At 41.0% G+C, this 14,340-nt stretch overlaps 1 long non-coding RNA gene across 34 annotated transcripts in view; it reads right to left on the bottom strand.

The window, feature by feature from the left end:
• LOC110393160 overlaps positions 1-14,340 on the bottom strand; it is a 267,894-nt gene that overhangs the window by 78,564 nt on the left and 174,990 nt on the right. Inside the window, exon 1 of one of the 34 annotated variants that reach the window (XR_002434851.1) lies at positions 5,947-6,156. The exons of the other annotated variants lie outside the window; for them this stretch is intronic. This is a non-coding gene — a long non-coding RNA (uncharacterized LOC110393160). Of the gene's footprint in view, positions 1-5,946; positions 6,157-14,340 lie in introns of those variants that run through there. 34 annotated transcript variants of the gene reach the window in all.

Here is a 14,340-nt window from a genome sequence, read left to right as displayed (position 1 = left end):
GAATGCTTTCCTATTTTTTGCATTGCAGTAAACTGCTATATGTTTTTGTTCATTTAAAGTATACGGACTTTTGATTTCCTGGCCAGTCCATTCCTCACTCACAAGTTAACAAGAGTATAGGCAGGGAGAGATATAAGAAAGGCCACCTAATTAAAGGGAGAAAATTAAGATCAAAACAGGCTATTGTGCTGTCACATGGTCAGGTACAGAATTGTACCTAGTGCATGCACTGATAACAAGCTAGTTATCAAAGCACCTGTCACTTCGCCATGACATTCATCAGTCACCTGGCTCCAGCTATATGAGAGATGACTATCTTTCAAGTTAAAAAGACTTAGATTTAGAATATTAGTAACACTGGAAATCCTCAACTTCACGGAAAACAACAACAAAAGGAACAACTTTGAAATTACAAGTCCTGTGAAAAAGGTTCTGCGTAATGTGGTACATGGACACCTGTTAGTTTCATCCCCACTAAACCAGAAGTTACTGAGCACTGAAAGTCCATGCTTCCTTGAGGCACGGGGCTATCCCATGTTGTACATGAGCATGTGGTTACCAAATACCCAGATCAACCTATGGAGCCACTCAGGTGCAAGCTGCTACACACAGTGTGTGCTGTTTTCCTAATTGTGCCTCCAGAAAACACAGCATAAGCAGAAAGACACAAGCAGGACTCTGAAATAATCGCTCACATATTATCAGCATCCAAAACTGGACAAGGTTCGTATTGCCCTAGGGATTAACGCTACAGATTCAGCCTTCCCAAATTCAGTGCTCCTGCTCTTTCATACTCTTGAGTGTGAGGTGAGGACAAGCAGCTCCCTGCTATACATGGACTACAGGCCTTTGTTAAAGCACCGTGGGGAAGAACATCCACATTTCAGAGAGAGCTCACATCTAAAAATTGCTAGGAAAAAATAGAACATAAATCTTCTTTTTGAAAAGAAAAAAAAGTCTTCCATCAATCCTCCCTCAGGAGATTAAAAGAAGGACTGTATTGTCCTCCAAATGGTGGAAGCTGAGAAAATTCACTACACATCACAGTCAATAATGCTCTTGTTAAAAACAGAAAACAAACTGCAGCTATGCTTTCTTGATTTGTTCTACTGCTTTCAACCAAAATTCCTGCGTGTTCAGCAGTCTCCAGAACCCTCAGTGAAAGAGAACAGGGACTCTAAAGAGCTAACAGTCCACCAGTGCCACTAGACATCCCAGTTCCCAAAGAATACTGATAGTTTGTCTGCTGGTGGACTTGGTGTTTAACACAATGAGTTAGAATTAGTCCACTTTAAATAAGTTAGCTATGAAAATCCAAATAACTGGAAGGAGAACACAAGGTAAGTTTCTGCTACCTAACAGTCAAGTCGTTTCACAATTGGTCTCTCAAAAACAGAGAAAGTAAAAACATCAAAATGCTGAATTTGGCTTCCATAATGCAAAGAACAGCTGGAACATTTCTGCATGACTTAGCATAATGCAGCAAGATTGGAATTCTTAAGTTCCCAAGTTCAATATATAAATAAATAAATGAAAAAGGAGAAGCAACGTTGCTGTTCAATTTCTGATGTCTGTACTAGTTACCATTTGCCACCTACGACCACACTATTCAAAAATCAGATAATTAATCAGCACCAAACCAAAGTGAAGGCTCAGCATCACAGCTCCACATATTAATGTTCGTCTGTGAAATATCTGTACTGCAGGAGTGACCTTTTGATGAGAAAAGACTATTTCTTGACTATCTGACTTATTGCTCAGACTCACCACTGGAAAAACATATTTCCCATGAGAAGCCTCTCATCAGCTCCAGACTTTACCACTCTGGCAGTGAAGTGCAGGTAAGATGAAAATAAAACCAATGAAAAGAAATAGATTACTTAGACATTCAGCAACTTTTTCCAATTTGCCTATTCTGGGGATATGCAGAGCCCTTCTCAATTTCTCCTTCTCTAATACTTTCCTGAAACCTGCAACACTGCAAACTGCCTGAGGGAGGGCAGCTTTTTAAGAAGGATAGAGTTAGCAAGAGTGGGCATAGACCTCATCCCAGCAAGGAACCCGCATGTTCACTAGTCAGCAGCTGGGAAATAACGCAGGAGCTATATTACATCTGCTGTGCTCCTCAAGGGTCAGTACAGGAAGGGAACTTTGATGCCATGAATTTCACATTTCTTTCTATGGAGTCCTCCGGCAAACCTACACATGGATATGGACGTGGTGCTTACTGCTGGATGCTATTCCTCTGGGCACAACTCACAGCCCCACTCACAGCCAGGCACTGGCATCCTTTTCCTGATCTCACAGGGCTGTTTCACCTAATAGCTCCCAACCTGACTTCCTGAAAGCAGCAGGGGACAGCTGCTGAAACCCCATCAATCCAGACAAAGTCAACATGACCTGTGGATTCAGTCCAGCTCTGCCAGGAAGGACCTAACAGTGAGCGCGGCTGAGGAAATATTATTGCAGCCTAAAGGCTTTCTCATGCAGGCTTCTATTTTGGTGTACTGGTTCTTGCTGGGTGAAAATATCTGGGCATTTGGGGAACTCCAGACACAGATAACATTTAGTTCTAATGTATGGTGGTGTTACTGAGAGATGTTTTGCTGTCCTTCTGATTTGGGTGCACAAGTTTGTGTAAGGGAACACTGATTATGCACTGTATAATCACTTGTCATGGCCCAGAACTTATAATGCACCCAGCGAGAAGTACTGTAAATAAGAGTGTTTCTTGCCAGTCCAAACAAACTTTTTTTCTACTGCTAGCACAGCAAGACAGTATTAACCCACAGAACTCCAGTGTTTTGGAGTTGATTTAACAGTAGCAAGAAAAAAAAAAACATTAACCCAATTTCATCAACACAGAACCAGTGGCTGTATATACAAGGAGATGTTTATTTGATTCCTTTGCTAACACACAAACATAGCCTAAAACTATTTCATAATATGTTTTCCCAAACAATGAACCATTTTGACATGAGCTATTTGAGGTGACCACTGTATTTTTTCAGGCAAGAGAGTAATGCGAAGAAAACACGATGACACCTCAGTCCACAGGTTGCACTGTTTGCAACAGAAGAAGGGCTGCAACCAAAATAAATTAATTTGTTTTACTTGATCTATGCTAATGTTTTTTTCTTGGGTGAAAAAAAAAAAAAGAAAAAGAATCTCTGACTTAGCTAATGGGAAGTCCTCAAGGACTTGGATGAAGAAGTCGTGTGTATCCACTTGTCCTAACCTCTGTTTAGCCCTTTGGCTAAGTACAAGGGGCATATCAGTAAAGTATCTGATATGTCTTCTCTCTGGGAAACTCAGTGAGTTAATAATTTATTTTGAACTATTATGATTTTGATTCATGGAAAAAAAAAAAAAAAAAAACTTGGCTTTCCTCAAACAGTACAGCTGGGTAAGTACAGAATTTCCCGGCACTATTAGAGCCTGGGTGGGGTGGGAAAAAAAAAGTAAGAAAAAAAAAAAAGAAAGTGAAGTTTATAAAGAGGAAAAAATAAGAACAGAAATCCTGCCAGGAATTCAGGAAATCATTCCTTCCTTGTTTCACTTACAGAGATAAAATAATTCAGATTAAATGTGAATCCCCTTGTAAAATACTGAGGACTCTACTAAGTAAACTAGGACAGCTAAGGTGCTAAGAAATCACAGAACAGTGCTCTAGTCCCTCAGACACTCATATAAGCAAGTAGCTTAGGTGAGAGGCTTTGTGTCTGTGGGATCCACACTCCCTACAGGCAGTCTATTAAGGAGGAACTGATTTGTGTGCATGTCTACAGCCAACAAAGCCACACCCAGGGCCTCACTGCAAGCCTCTGGTACAGTAGGCCCCTCTGTAGGCCTCTCCGCAGTACAGGTAGAAAACAGCAACTGTGGATATAATTGCATCAGTGGTGCTGCCACGTTTCAGGGAGATCTCACCCTCCCACAAAGGATGCAAAGGATTGCTAGCATCTTTCCCAACCTGCTGCTCTGCAAAGTAAAATGGTATAAACCATTATGGACACAAGATAACCTATTTCACTCAGGGCTGTAGCAGATGAGACTGTGTTAACAGCTATGTCTGGCCTCAAGTTGGGAGGAATGACTTCTAGTCTTCAGAAAGGACCTTTTTATTGCCTGGTAACTTGGCCTTGCCCTCAGATCCAGCTTACAATTTCATTGCTTTAAATCACTTATTTTTCACTTGAGCCTTAAAAACCTCATGTTTGTCATGCCAACTAATCTTTAAAAAAACAAGCAGTGCTCAAACAAATTAACACACAGTGCAGATTGCCACAGTGTGTGGAAGAGGTCAAGCCTGCTTTCTGAGTCCCATTCATAAAATGACCATTCTTCTCTGATTTTCTGTAGGGATTCCCTAAGCTACATCATTTTTCTACCTCAGGTTTTCAAGACACAATTATCACTGAATAAGCACAGGAACAAATTCAGGACCACACTTACACACAGCATATGTTTGCAAATATTTGTCCCACATACTGATTTTATCAATATTAGTGACTCCTCTGACTTGCTTCCTGTGGCCAAGCAAAGGAAAATAATTTTTTAAGAGAAATCTGAAGTTAGGGAATACATTATGCAGATGTATACAAGCCAGTACCTCCTCCACATATCCAAATTTAGCAGGCAGAAATTTCAGTACCAGATTGCAGGAGATGGCTGCATTTAGGCTTTTTGAAGAGATGCACAGGTAGACAAATAGACTCATGTTGATAAATTAAGGCTGACTCCATAAAATAAACCACTTACTGCTGTAGTTCACAGACCTGTGAAGCCTGAAGATGCCATTCAGATTCAACCCTGGGATTCTACAAAACAGCCCTGGAGATTTCTTCCAGTGATTTCTTCATCAAGACCCTAACTTTTGGCTAATCTCAAGCTTGTCTTCCAGAATGAAAACCAATTCAAATTCAGAGACTTCAAGGCTACGTCAACACTGCCTTGCATAACACAGACCTAGAGCAGGCCACTTGAGCATGGCTGTACATCTGCAGTATTAACAACCTGCTGCTCAGCTGCCACCAAATCCCTCATGTCATGCAGTATTTCCAGGAAAGATCATAGCCAACCCATCTGTCAGGACACATTATTTCAAGTCAACAGGACAGGCATTGATAGATTCAAGTCAACGTGGGTATATCTGAAGAAATGCCCTATCCGAAACCCAGCTTATCCTCACTGCATACCTTCCGTGACCCCTTTCCTCATGTCAGCTCCTGAAGCATTCCCATCAAAAAGTACATCAGTGAAGTTCCTCCTCACTGAAGGCAGTGGAGAGAAAGGAAATGCTGAGTGTAACACTGATTCAGGGGTGCAATTAGCCACTCCAGCCCTATTACAGCCAGACATATGAACTGATGAGAGTTATGGTAGAGTTTGGCCCACTTGCTGTTGTTAGTTTCATAGCCACAGGTTGCTTTGTACTTCACTCTGCAGCTGCCTTCCACCTCCCACTCCCCCTTCTTTCCCATCTTCACGTAAATCAAAAATCAATCAAACCTCACTTCATCAGTAATAAATCAATCCCTTGGATTACTTGACTATAAAACAATGACCTTGTGGCTACAAAGACAGCGTATGTGAGTATGTGGATCACTGAAAGCAGAAGAGACAAAGAAGTATTTTTCCACATGTATTCGCTAGAGTTCATAGTAAATCTTTTAGTTCTGGCCACATCTGCACTCTGCAGAAGGGCTGCACCAATAGAAATTCTCATTTCCCAGAGTCACCCTCAAATGAATCAAAGCATTACTATCCCCTTTCCATGTTATTTTCTCAGATTGCATTTATTATCACACCTTTTTTCCTGAGTACAAATGAGTGCAATGTCAGAGGTAGACTAGAAGTCTTGAGGCATACACACACACACTGCACTCTGGTTGCAGACCATATCACCCAGAAAAAAAGAAAAAAAATTGCTCAACCTCTACCTACCTGCTTCCAAACCAAGATAAGGAAATATCTCAAACTTGCTGCAAAGCTCAATATTACCTCTCCTGGAAGCCAGGAGGCATCCAAAACTGTCTTCTTGTTTCCCTTGTAAGCCCTGCATTCCTTCAGAGCTTATACATTTATTCAAAGGTTTTGTTGTTGTTGTTATTGTAAAACAGAAGCGTTACACAAGACAGAGAGCTTGACAGCTTTCCCACAATCCCCAGCATGTGGGAATAGCAAGTAACAAAGTGTTAACACCTGCCAACTGGTGGTTAGGTGTAAATGTCTCTGTTAACAACAAACACTGCTGCTAGCAGTCAGCAGAGCAAAGCAGCAAATCTGTTCCCTTCTCCAACGTGGAAAACACCAAACAATAACAACAACAAAAAAGCACCTAATTGCTTGATTAAGATGTATCAGTGTTGTAAACTGCTGATCTAGAACATTGAATCTCTGACATTTACTTCACTCTTGATTAAACAGAAACATTTAAACCTAGCTGCTGTGCAGGCAGAGGCTCAGAGCACTGTGTACCACTCAGGGAATTGTGACAGTGAAACTTTCCACACAGAAACTAAATGAAGGCCACCTCCTCTCAGCTGTTTCATAGAAGCATCAGTTGCTGAGACCCCCTGGCTAAGAAGAAAAAGGGATGGGAGATCAATGAGGAGGGGTTAGGAGGCGGGTAGCACCTTGTTTCCCTTCTCCCCACTGCTAGCTTCCACGAAACCTTGTGAAAAAGTCCAGCTTCTACTCAGAAAAGTGATGCTAACAGCACTGCCAGATCTGGTTCTTTATAAAGGGGATGTGCTGTGTACTTTTAAAAAATATTTTCAGTTGGTGATTTCCTAGGTGTTGATCTATCACTGATTTGCGCGTGACTAATGTCTGAAGCCTATTTTAGATTTGCCCACAGTAGCCAGCTTGCCTGTTTTATTGCCCTTTTCCTGTGATAAATTGTAAGTGGGTCAACTTGCCAGTCTCAGAGAAGCTACAGAATGCCAAATCATAAAAAAGGTAAACTCCATTAATCCGCACAACCCACAGAAGCCCACTGCTACCCAGATGTTCCCCCTGCACATGCGGGAAACCCCAACTCAGCTGGGGAGGAACATTAATCCCAGTTGCCATCAGCCAGCATTTCTTCAGTAATTGCTATCAGGAAAACAAATTATTCCACCTTGGGGATGGAAGTAATTTCACCTTTATATCTTTTCCATAACGATATTATCTGAAATACCTCAGATAACAACAATGATACTCAGTTAGTCAGCTGGTGTCAAGGAAAGGAGATAATTTTAACCTACATTAGTTCCCCAATCTAAGTCACAGGAGAGGAGGACAGAAAAGCCAGGATCACTTCTTTTGGTGTCAGTACCACTATATGTCAAAGATGCATGATACAAAGGCTTTCAGAAGTTAGCAGCTTGAAACAGAGGACACATGTTCTTATTTCCTGAAGTATCTACTACAGGTAGTAAGTAGATGGTGAGTGTTAGTAATACACTTAAGACTGGCAAACTGTTGTTTCTGTTCCAAGCAAAATAATTTCCAGAATTGCCACAGTGAAGGCTCAAACAATATTAGATTATGTTTCCCTGTAAATGCACCTATGGGCAGAAAATGGACAAATAGTTTAGTTGGCCAAAAGTATCCTTCTCCAATAGAATGAGTGACCTGGGTAGTATACTGGCCTGTCAGCATGAGTATTGAACTATTTACTGAACTGCATGTTTCCAAACAGCAGTTGGAAAATTTTTGGCTATGAGAAGCTTAGGATCACCTGCAGCAGAACAGCATTAGAGGAAAATTTCCAAGTTTCATGTGAATATTGAGGCTCATCAGCAGCTGAATTTAGACTCCCAGTCACACGGTTTCCATGACTCAGCCATTTGTTAGTCATCTTTTGCCGTTATATCTCAAGAAAGTTACAGATACCCATAATTAGAGAGGCAATCCCCTTCTTTCTGTCTCCTTGCTACCTTTTCGCTGGGTACCATGTTCTCTCCCTCCCTTATTTACCAGAGGTCATGTGCTAATTCATTTCCCTTTCCTTCCAGCCTAGATTTATTTCCTTGCAATCTCACTGATTTTATGTATTTGCAACAGTTTATGTACTTTACCCTGTGTGCCAGACACTCCAGATGAACTGATCTGCTTCAACTCTCCTTTTTCCAAAAGCCTCGCCTCTGTCCGTGTCTCTTTTTTGGGCAGGTTTTATAAATGACTGCCCTCTGGGCTCTCACAGGGCATACTCAATCGTGTGTCGTTCTTGCAGTCTGCGAGCATAATCCAAGAGAGCTTGATCGTTTCTGTCTAAACCTTGGATCAGTTTCTCTAGTTTGTCCAGCTGTCGATCTGTGAAGTCAACATTTCTGTGCTTCCCTCAAATCTACTGAGTTTTGCTGCCCAGCTATTTCTTTTCATTCTTGCACACTGGTTGCTCCATACATCGCTCTGACAGCTCTCTCTCTTCTTCACCACATCAAATGGCTCTCTTGTTTTTGCCTTCCAGCCCACTATCTGCTCTCCTTGCTGTTCAGACAATCAACTCCCACCATCCCTCTGCCAGTGATAACTGCATTGATTGCAAACAAGTCTTCCCTATACTCCATAGCAGATTTAGCAACTTTGCAATTTTTTCTCACTCTCCATTTGCTAAAGAACAGAGATCTCTGGACTAGCGAAACCAGAGGAGTAATTGTTCTTGTTCAGCCTAAGACAGTGAAGCCCCCATTCACTAGGTCACTCGGTCACTCATCCAGGAGACACTGTACTGAATTAACAATGTCTGGGCTGGAGAAGGCAAAGGGGACCATTGTAACACTTAAATTTCAGATTTATGCACTGGGTACTGGGAAGCTGGAAGAGTCTGGGATGGACAGGTACACATATGCCCTTCTCACACTCAGTACACTCTGCATATGAGGATGAGAGTCTCTTTTGCACAAAACCCCATCCCTGTTAAAACTAAAGCTCAATCTCCCCCTAAGAAAAAAATATTTAAGCAGAAAATTTCTGGCCAGTACTAATATCTCACCTCCTTCAATGCCATAAATATTCCCGACACTAGCAAGTATAATGCCCTTCTAAACTCTTCCTGGCTTATTTATTTGGTGGTGGAAGACATTGGCTTTGTTATTGGTTCATTCTCCCAAACACACACACACATACAGTTTGTCTGAGGATAACATCCTGATTTCTTGGGGCAGGACATAAGATGACAGCCCCTCGTCCTTGGCACCCCTAGATCTTATAGCTCTGAACTTTATCCATTGTGTTTCTCTTTTAGTCAGCTTCAGACACAGAAAGGCCTGTTAAAGGGTTGCAACCGATCAACACCTTTGAAAGTTTTCCTTCTGTACTGCAGCACTATTTCTGCAGCACAGGGGTAAAACTCCATCTGTCCTTAACCAGGTGCTGAGGATTCTGGCAAGCTCTGTTTTGGCACAGTTGGTTTTATAGGCTTTCCATACTGACACACGAACATTCCTGTGCTTACTTTTGACACAAACAGGTTAATCATGCTTTCATCTCTTGGTTATATCCAAATTCATGAGCAAAAGTGACATCTGCATAGAGTTTTCCCATTGGGTCAATGGCAGCCAGCATAGGAGTATTTGCTACTGGTAATTTAGATGAACAGGAACAAATTACAACTGGTATCACGTCAGTGTAAGGAGGGAGAAAACTAGAGCACCCAAAACATACTGCCAACAAACAGAGCATCAGTAGGGATGGGTTGGGCACTTCATAGTTCACCTTGCTCATCAGCCTCACTGGGGCCTCAGTTCCCACATATTCAATAGACTCAGTAGTACCGGTGTACAAAGTTGAGCTACACAGCTATCTTGGAAACAAACTACTCTCCCAGCAGCCTGCACTTTAGGAAATAGATCCCTTTCTTATCAGTCTTTCAGTAAAAGAGATGAGTGGCCCATTATGTTCCACGCCAATCTTAATAGCTTCCAGTACAAGTTCTACTACAATACTTAAAACGGGTACTGATTATTCATCTAATTGAAGGGTAGCTGTGAAGAAAAAGTCGTGCTGATGATGGGACAGAATGTTCAAATTAACCAAATAGATCAACATAAGGATAACATAAGGCACAAACATGTGAAAAGTGCTTTAGCACTGAAGTCAGTGGTGGTGTCCAGCTAGGATAGTTTTTTGCAGGGTTTAAGGTCTTGGTGCTAGGCAAGACTTGTTTCTCTTCCTCTATATCAAAGCTCCAGTACTGCATTTTGATTTCCAGTCATAGGCACTAATCCCCTTTCACCCTTCACCGGTGATGTGCCTCACTGTTGAAAACTGGATAATTGAATGATTAATAAAAAGGAACATTTTTGCTTGGTTCTAAAAATCACTCAAGTGAAAGTCATATAGCTTTACTCCCTGGAGTAAACCCATGATTTCTCCAGTCCAGAGCAATCAAAGCAGTCATCCAGAGTGTTGAAGATATGTCTTGTTAGAGCTTGTCAGGACAGGGTATGTCCTCAGGACCAAAGTTGTCCTGATCATAAGCACTAAGATCTGAAGAACAGACCTACTATGTGGCAAATACGCAGCACTTATCACCAATTTTTGAGGCAGTATGGTTTGCCAAAGGCATCAAAGGCAAAGCTAATTTTGACATCTGTGTGATCAGATTCACTGTAAACAAAAGACAGGATGAAAACAGATACTTCTTGTTTGTAGCTTCTTTATTGGCTTCTACTCTTCAGCACCTAAAATAATGTCTTACCTGAGATTGCCTCAAGCATCAGTATGGACAGGCTTACTCTCCAGATCCCTCTCTGTACTGCTGTGCCATACAGTGTATTTCTGCATGTGAGAACACAGCCATTCACAGCAGCAGAGCTATGGGAATTCTGGCAGTGAACAAAGGGTCCTGTTAAAGAAGGGTCTTGGGGCTATTTGCAACTTTGGGGACATGGATGCACTGTAGGGTGAGGCTGGGCCTCATTTTAAGAGAAGGCTCCAGCCCACACTAGTGCCAACAGGCTGACTAATGCAATTATTTCCTTGCAAAGCAGCATTTTTCAAAGTGCTGATTCTTATTAAGAAAAAGGAACGGATTTGGAGCTCATATTTTGATCCAGTGCCCAGGATTATTTGGAAATTCTTTTTCCTGGAATGAGACTTTTTATTCCAAATTTCTCCATGGTGGGGAGAGAGGGTTTCCTGGGCAGAATTAGAATAATGATTACAGCCTGTATACAATCAGCTTTAACCACTGTGGAACTCCAAAAATGAATATTATTGCTCAGTGGCTTCATTGAAAACAGAAGTATTATTTAACCAGAAGGATGGCAACACATGGATATAGCTCATTATCATATTTTCTCCCTATTTGAAATGTCACTTCGAGCATGTATCTTTCACGTCCACTACACTTTAATTAATTTGGACTGTGTTTAGATATATTACACAGCATGCTTTACTACAAAATTCTGACACATTCCCACTGATGAAAAGGGGCTTTCATTCAAACACGTAAATGGCAAAAGGAGTTACCCTCTCTAAACATTGTTTTAAATACAATAAGTATACCACATAATCTCTGTGTTAGCCTGTTTTTTTTCTGTAGCACAGAACATATATAGCAAAACTAACATTACATACAAAGCTTGCTGTTTATTGAAGGGACAGTGATGTTAGCATTATTATTCCAGGTCTAAATCTTAAACACTTACCTTATTTACATAATTGCAAGACAAACATATATTTTTCTCAATGGACGATTAAGATTCCAACAGTGTGATTGCCCAGGAATTAAAAAGTAGAATTGCAGGGTATATGCCTAAGAACAAAATGGCTTGTTTTAACACAGCTGGTGCATCTTATCTTCTGTGCACTGTCAAACACAGCTCTTACAAAGGATGACTGTCCTCCTCCACCCAGGTGTTCAACAATGTAAAGGATTTATTTCATTTGCTGACCTTCCTCTGGAGTAACTCCAAAATTTACTCCTGATTTGCACTTGTTCAAGCAACTGAGAAAATCAAAGTAGTTTTTTAAATAACATAACTTCAGTGTTTTTTGGGTGGAAATCTCATGGTCTATGGCACTCTGTAATGAATGAGCAGGGATTTTTTAGAAGGTGTGACTGAGCAGGACTCCAGCCAATAGAAGGTCATTAGAACAACTTTGCTGTCCTCTCTGTTGAGGTGCTCAACTGTCTTGGGTTCAGCAAACACTTGATGATATCCCCCTTAAAACATCTCATCTCTGCCTCCCTAGTGCAATTCAATCGTACTCTGTCATACCAGTTCCACTAGATCTCACTAAGCACTGATGATGGTTGTATGAGGAAAGAATCTCCTTCCTCACTACTTGCACACTGTTCAAAGACCACTCAAAGCCAAGGCTGAGGAAGGAGACCTGCTCTGTTCAGAGCCAACTGAGCAATGTATCTCACACAACAAGCCTCTGCACCATGTTACCGTCAGCAGCAACAGCTTATTCTAAAACATGTTCCAGAGACAGTTCCCTAAACCTTTGCTTCCTCATTCATTCTTCAAAGAGAGCAGTAATCAAAGCTTTATTATCTGAATCTTACAATCTTTTTCTTCCTTCCCTCATCAAACCCCCCCCCCCGCACCCCTCCCCAGCAGAATGCCTTTTTCCAGAATAATACCTCAAGTAATGCTTTTCATCATGGAGAAGGTAATGCTGTGCAACTCATCCACTTCTGATCTCAAACTTCCCTATGTGTCCATGCGCAACAGTACTTGTGGAATACAGCTGTTGTCCCTTAGATAAAGGGAAGCTGCTGGTCTGTTGATCACTGTGTGAATGCTGCCATGAAAGTACAGCATGGATCTTCTCTGTGCCATTGGATACTCTATATCATCTTCTTCCATCCTGAGTATTCTCACCTCACATAACCCCTTCCTCAAGGAAACATTTACACCAAGAAAAATGTTTCCCAGCAATTGAACAACAAGAAGAAAGCTGTGCTTAAATACAACACTTAATGTCTGTCTCTAAAAATCTGGATTGATTTTATACTTAATTCATTCAGTGAATTGTAATAAATAAATAAACATCATTTGGAGAAGAATAAAAAAATGAAGAGGGTTGCTGGAGCCAAAAGCACTATCTGCAACTCACTTTTTCCCACTTCTTCACTCCTTCAGACCCAAGCATTATTGTTGCGATCCCTTTTTTTTGTGCTTTATATGTTTTCTTTTATTTGATGTTTGCATTAAAGGAACACTCCAGTGTAATATAAAAAGATACTATAATTGCTACATCTAATTACAAAGAAAAGCTAACTGTCTAATATAAAAATATACAATAAAAAAGAATAATTAACAATCAGATCGAAAGCCATCAACTCGGCAATCTGATGAGGCAGGCTAGGAAGCACTACACAGCTTTCCTGTTAGAGTATGGGGAACCAGAATGCTTCCCTGTATGAAGAGATGGGAAGGTCTGTTCCGATAAATGGCTCTCGGTTTAACCACTGCTTTTCTTTTTTGACTGCTTTCTAACTTCAAGAGCTTGCTTTTACTGGTTAATTGTTGGGCTTTGTTGTTGTTGTTTTTATTATCTTTATTTCTGATCCCCTGCACTAACACATGTGAAATGTTATCATTTTGTTTGCTAGTGGGCAGGATCTTGCGTTCTTTACACATGTAGATTTTCCATCAAAATCATCAGGAATGCATTAAAACAAGCAGGCCAGTTTCCTTCTCTTGGTTCAAGTCCGAGAAGTAGTTAGACGTACTTGGAGTGCAAGACTAAGTATGCAATTGGCAACTTCCATAGAGTTGCTGATCATTTAGAAGTGTTCCTGAAGAAGTTTTTCTTCCCATGGCCACATCAGTCCCTTACTAAGAGTAACAGTAAGACTATCCAGAGCTTTACCATTCAACATTTCAATGGATTTGCTTTGCAGAGCTTTGGAGGTTCAATGACAATTAATATGAGGTGGCATTAAAGGCAGTCCATTGCTCTACTCCATATGCAAATGGATGGGAGTCTAGTGTACGGAATTCCATTCTGAGACCCTGTTTAACTATAAATCCTCTCTCCAACTTAGCTGGATTTGAAGGTAGAATGAGCAATGGAGAAAGGTAGAGCCATGGCAATGATTTTTCAGAGGTTTTCAACACTATCAACTGAGAGCCACAACCATAGTGACAGCAAAATATACCTTGCAGCAAAAAAATCAGAAACTTCTCTTTGAATCTCATGTGCAGGACCTCACGTACCCTCATTTCTGTGCAACACAGAAGGGCAGAAACAGCTTTTAGGGAAGACATCAACAGAAGTTTCACCAGCAACCATGGATACATCTGAAGAGGCATATGCTCATAGGCAGTATTTCACCTATTCCCTTTAACCCTGTATTTAAACACACAAGCTATACATATACCTTGA

This window comes from Numida meleagris, chromosome 2, assembly GCF_002078875.1.
Source record: "Numida meleagris isolate 19003 breed g44 Domestic line chromosome 2, NumMel1.0, whole genome shotgun sequence".
NCBI lineage: Eukaryota > Metazoa > Chordata > Aves > Galliformes > Numididae > Numida > Numida meleagris.
The sequence above is the reverse complement of the archived record's forward strand: the minus strand, read 5'-3'. Positions and strand labels throughout refer to the sequence as shown.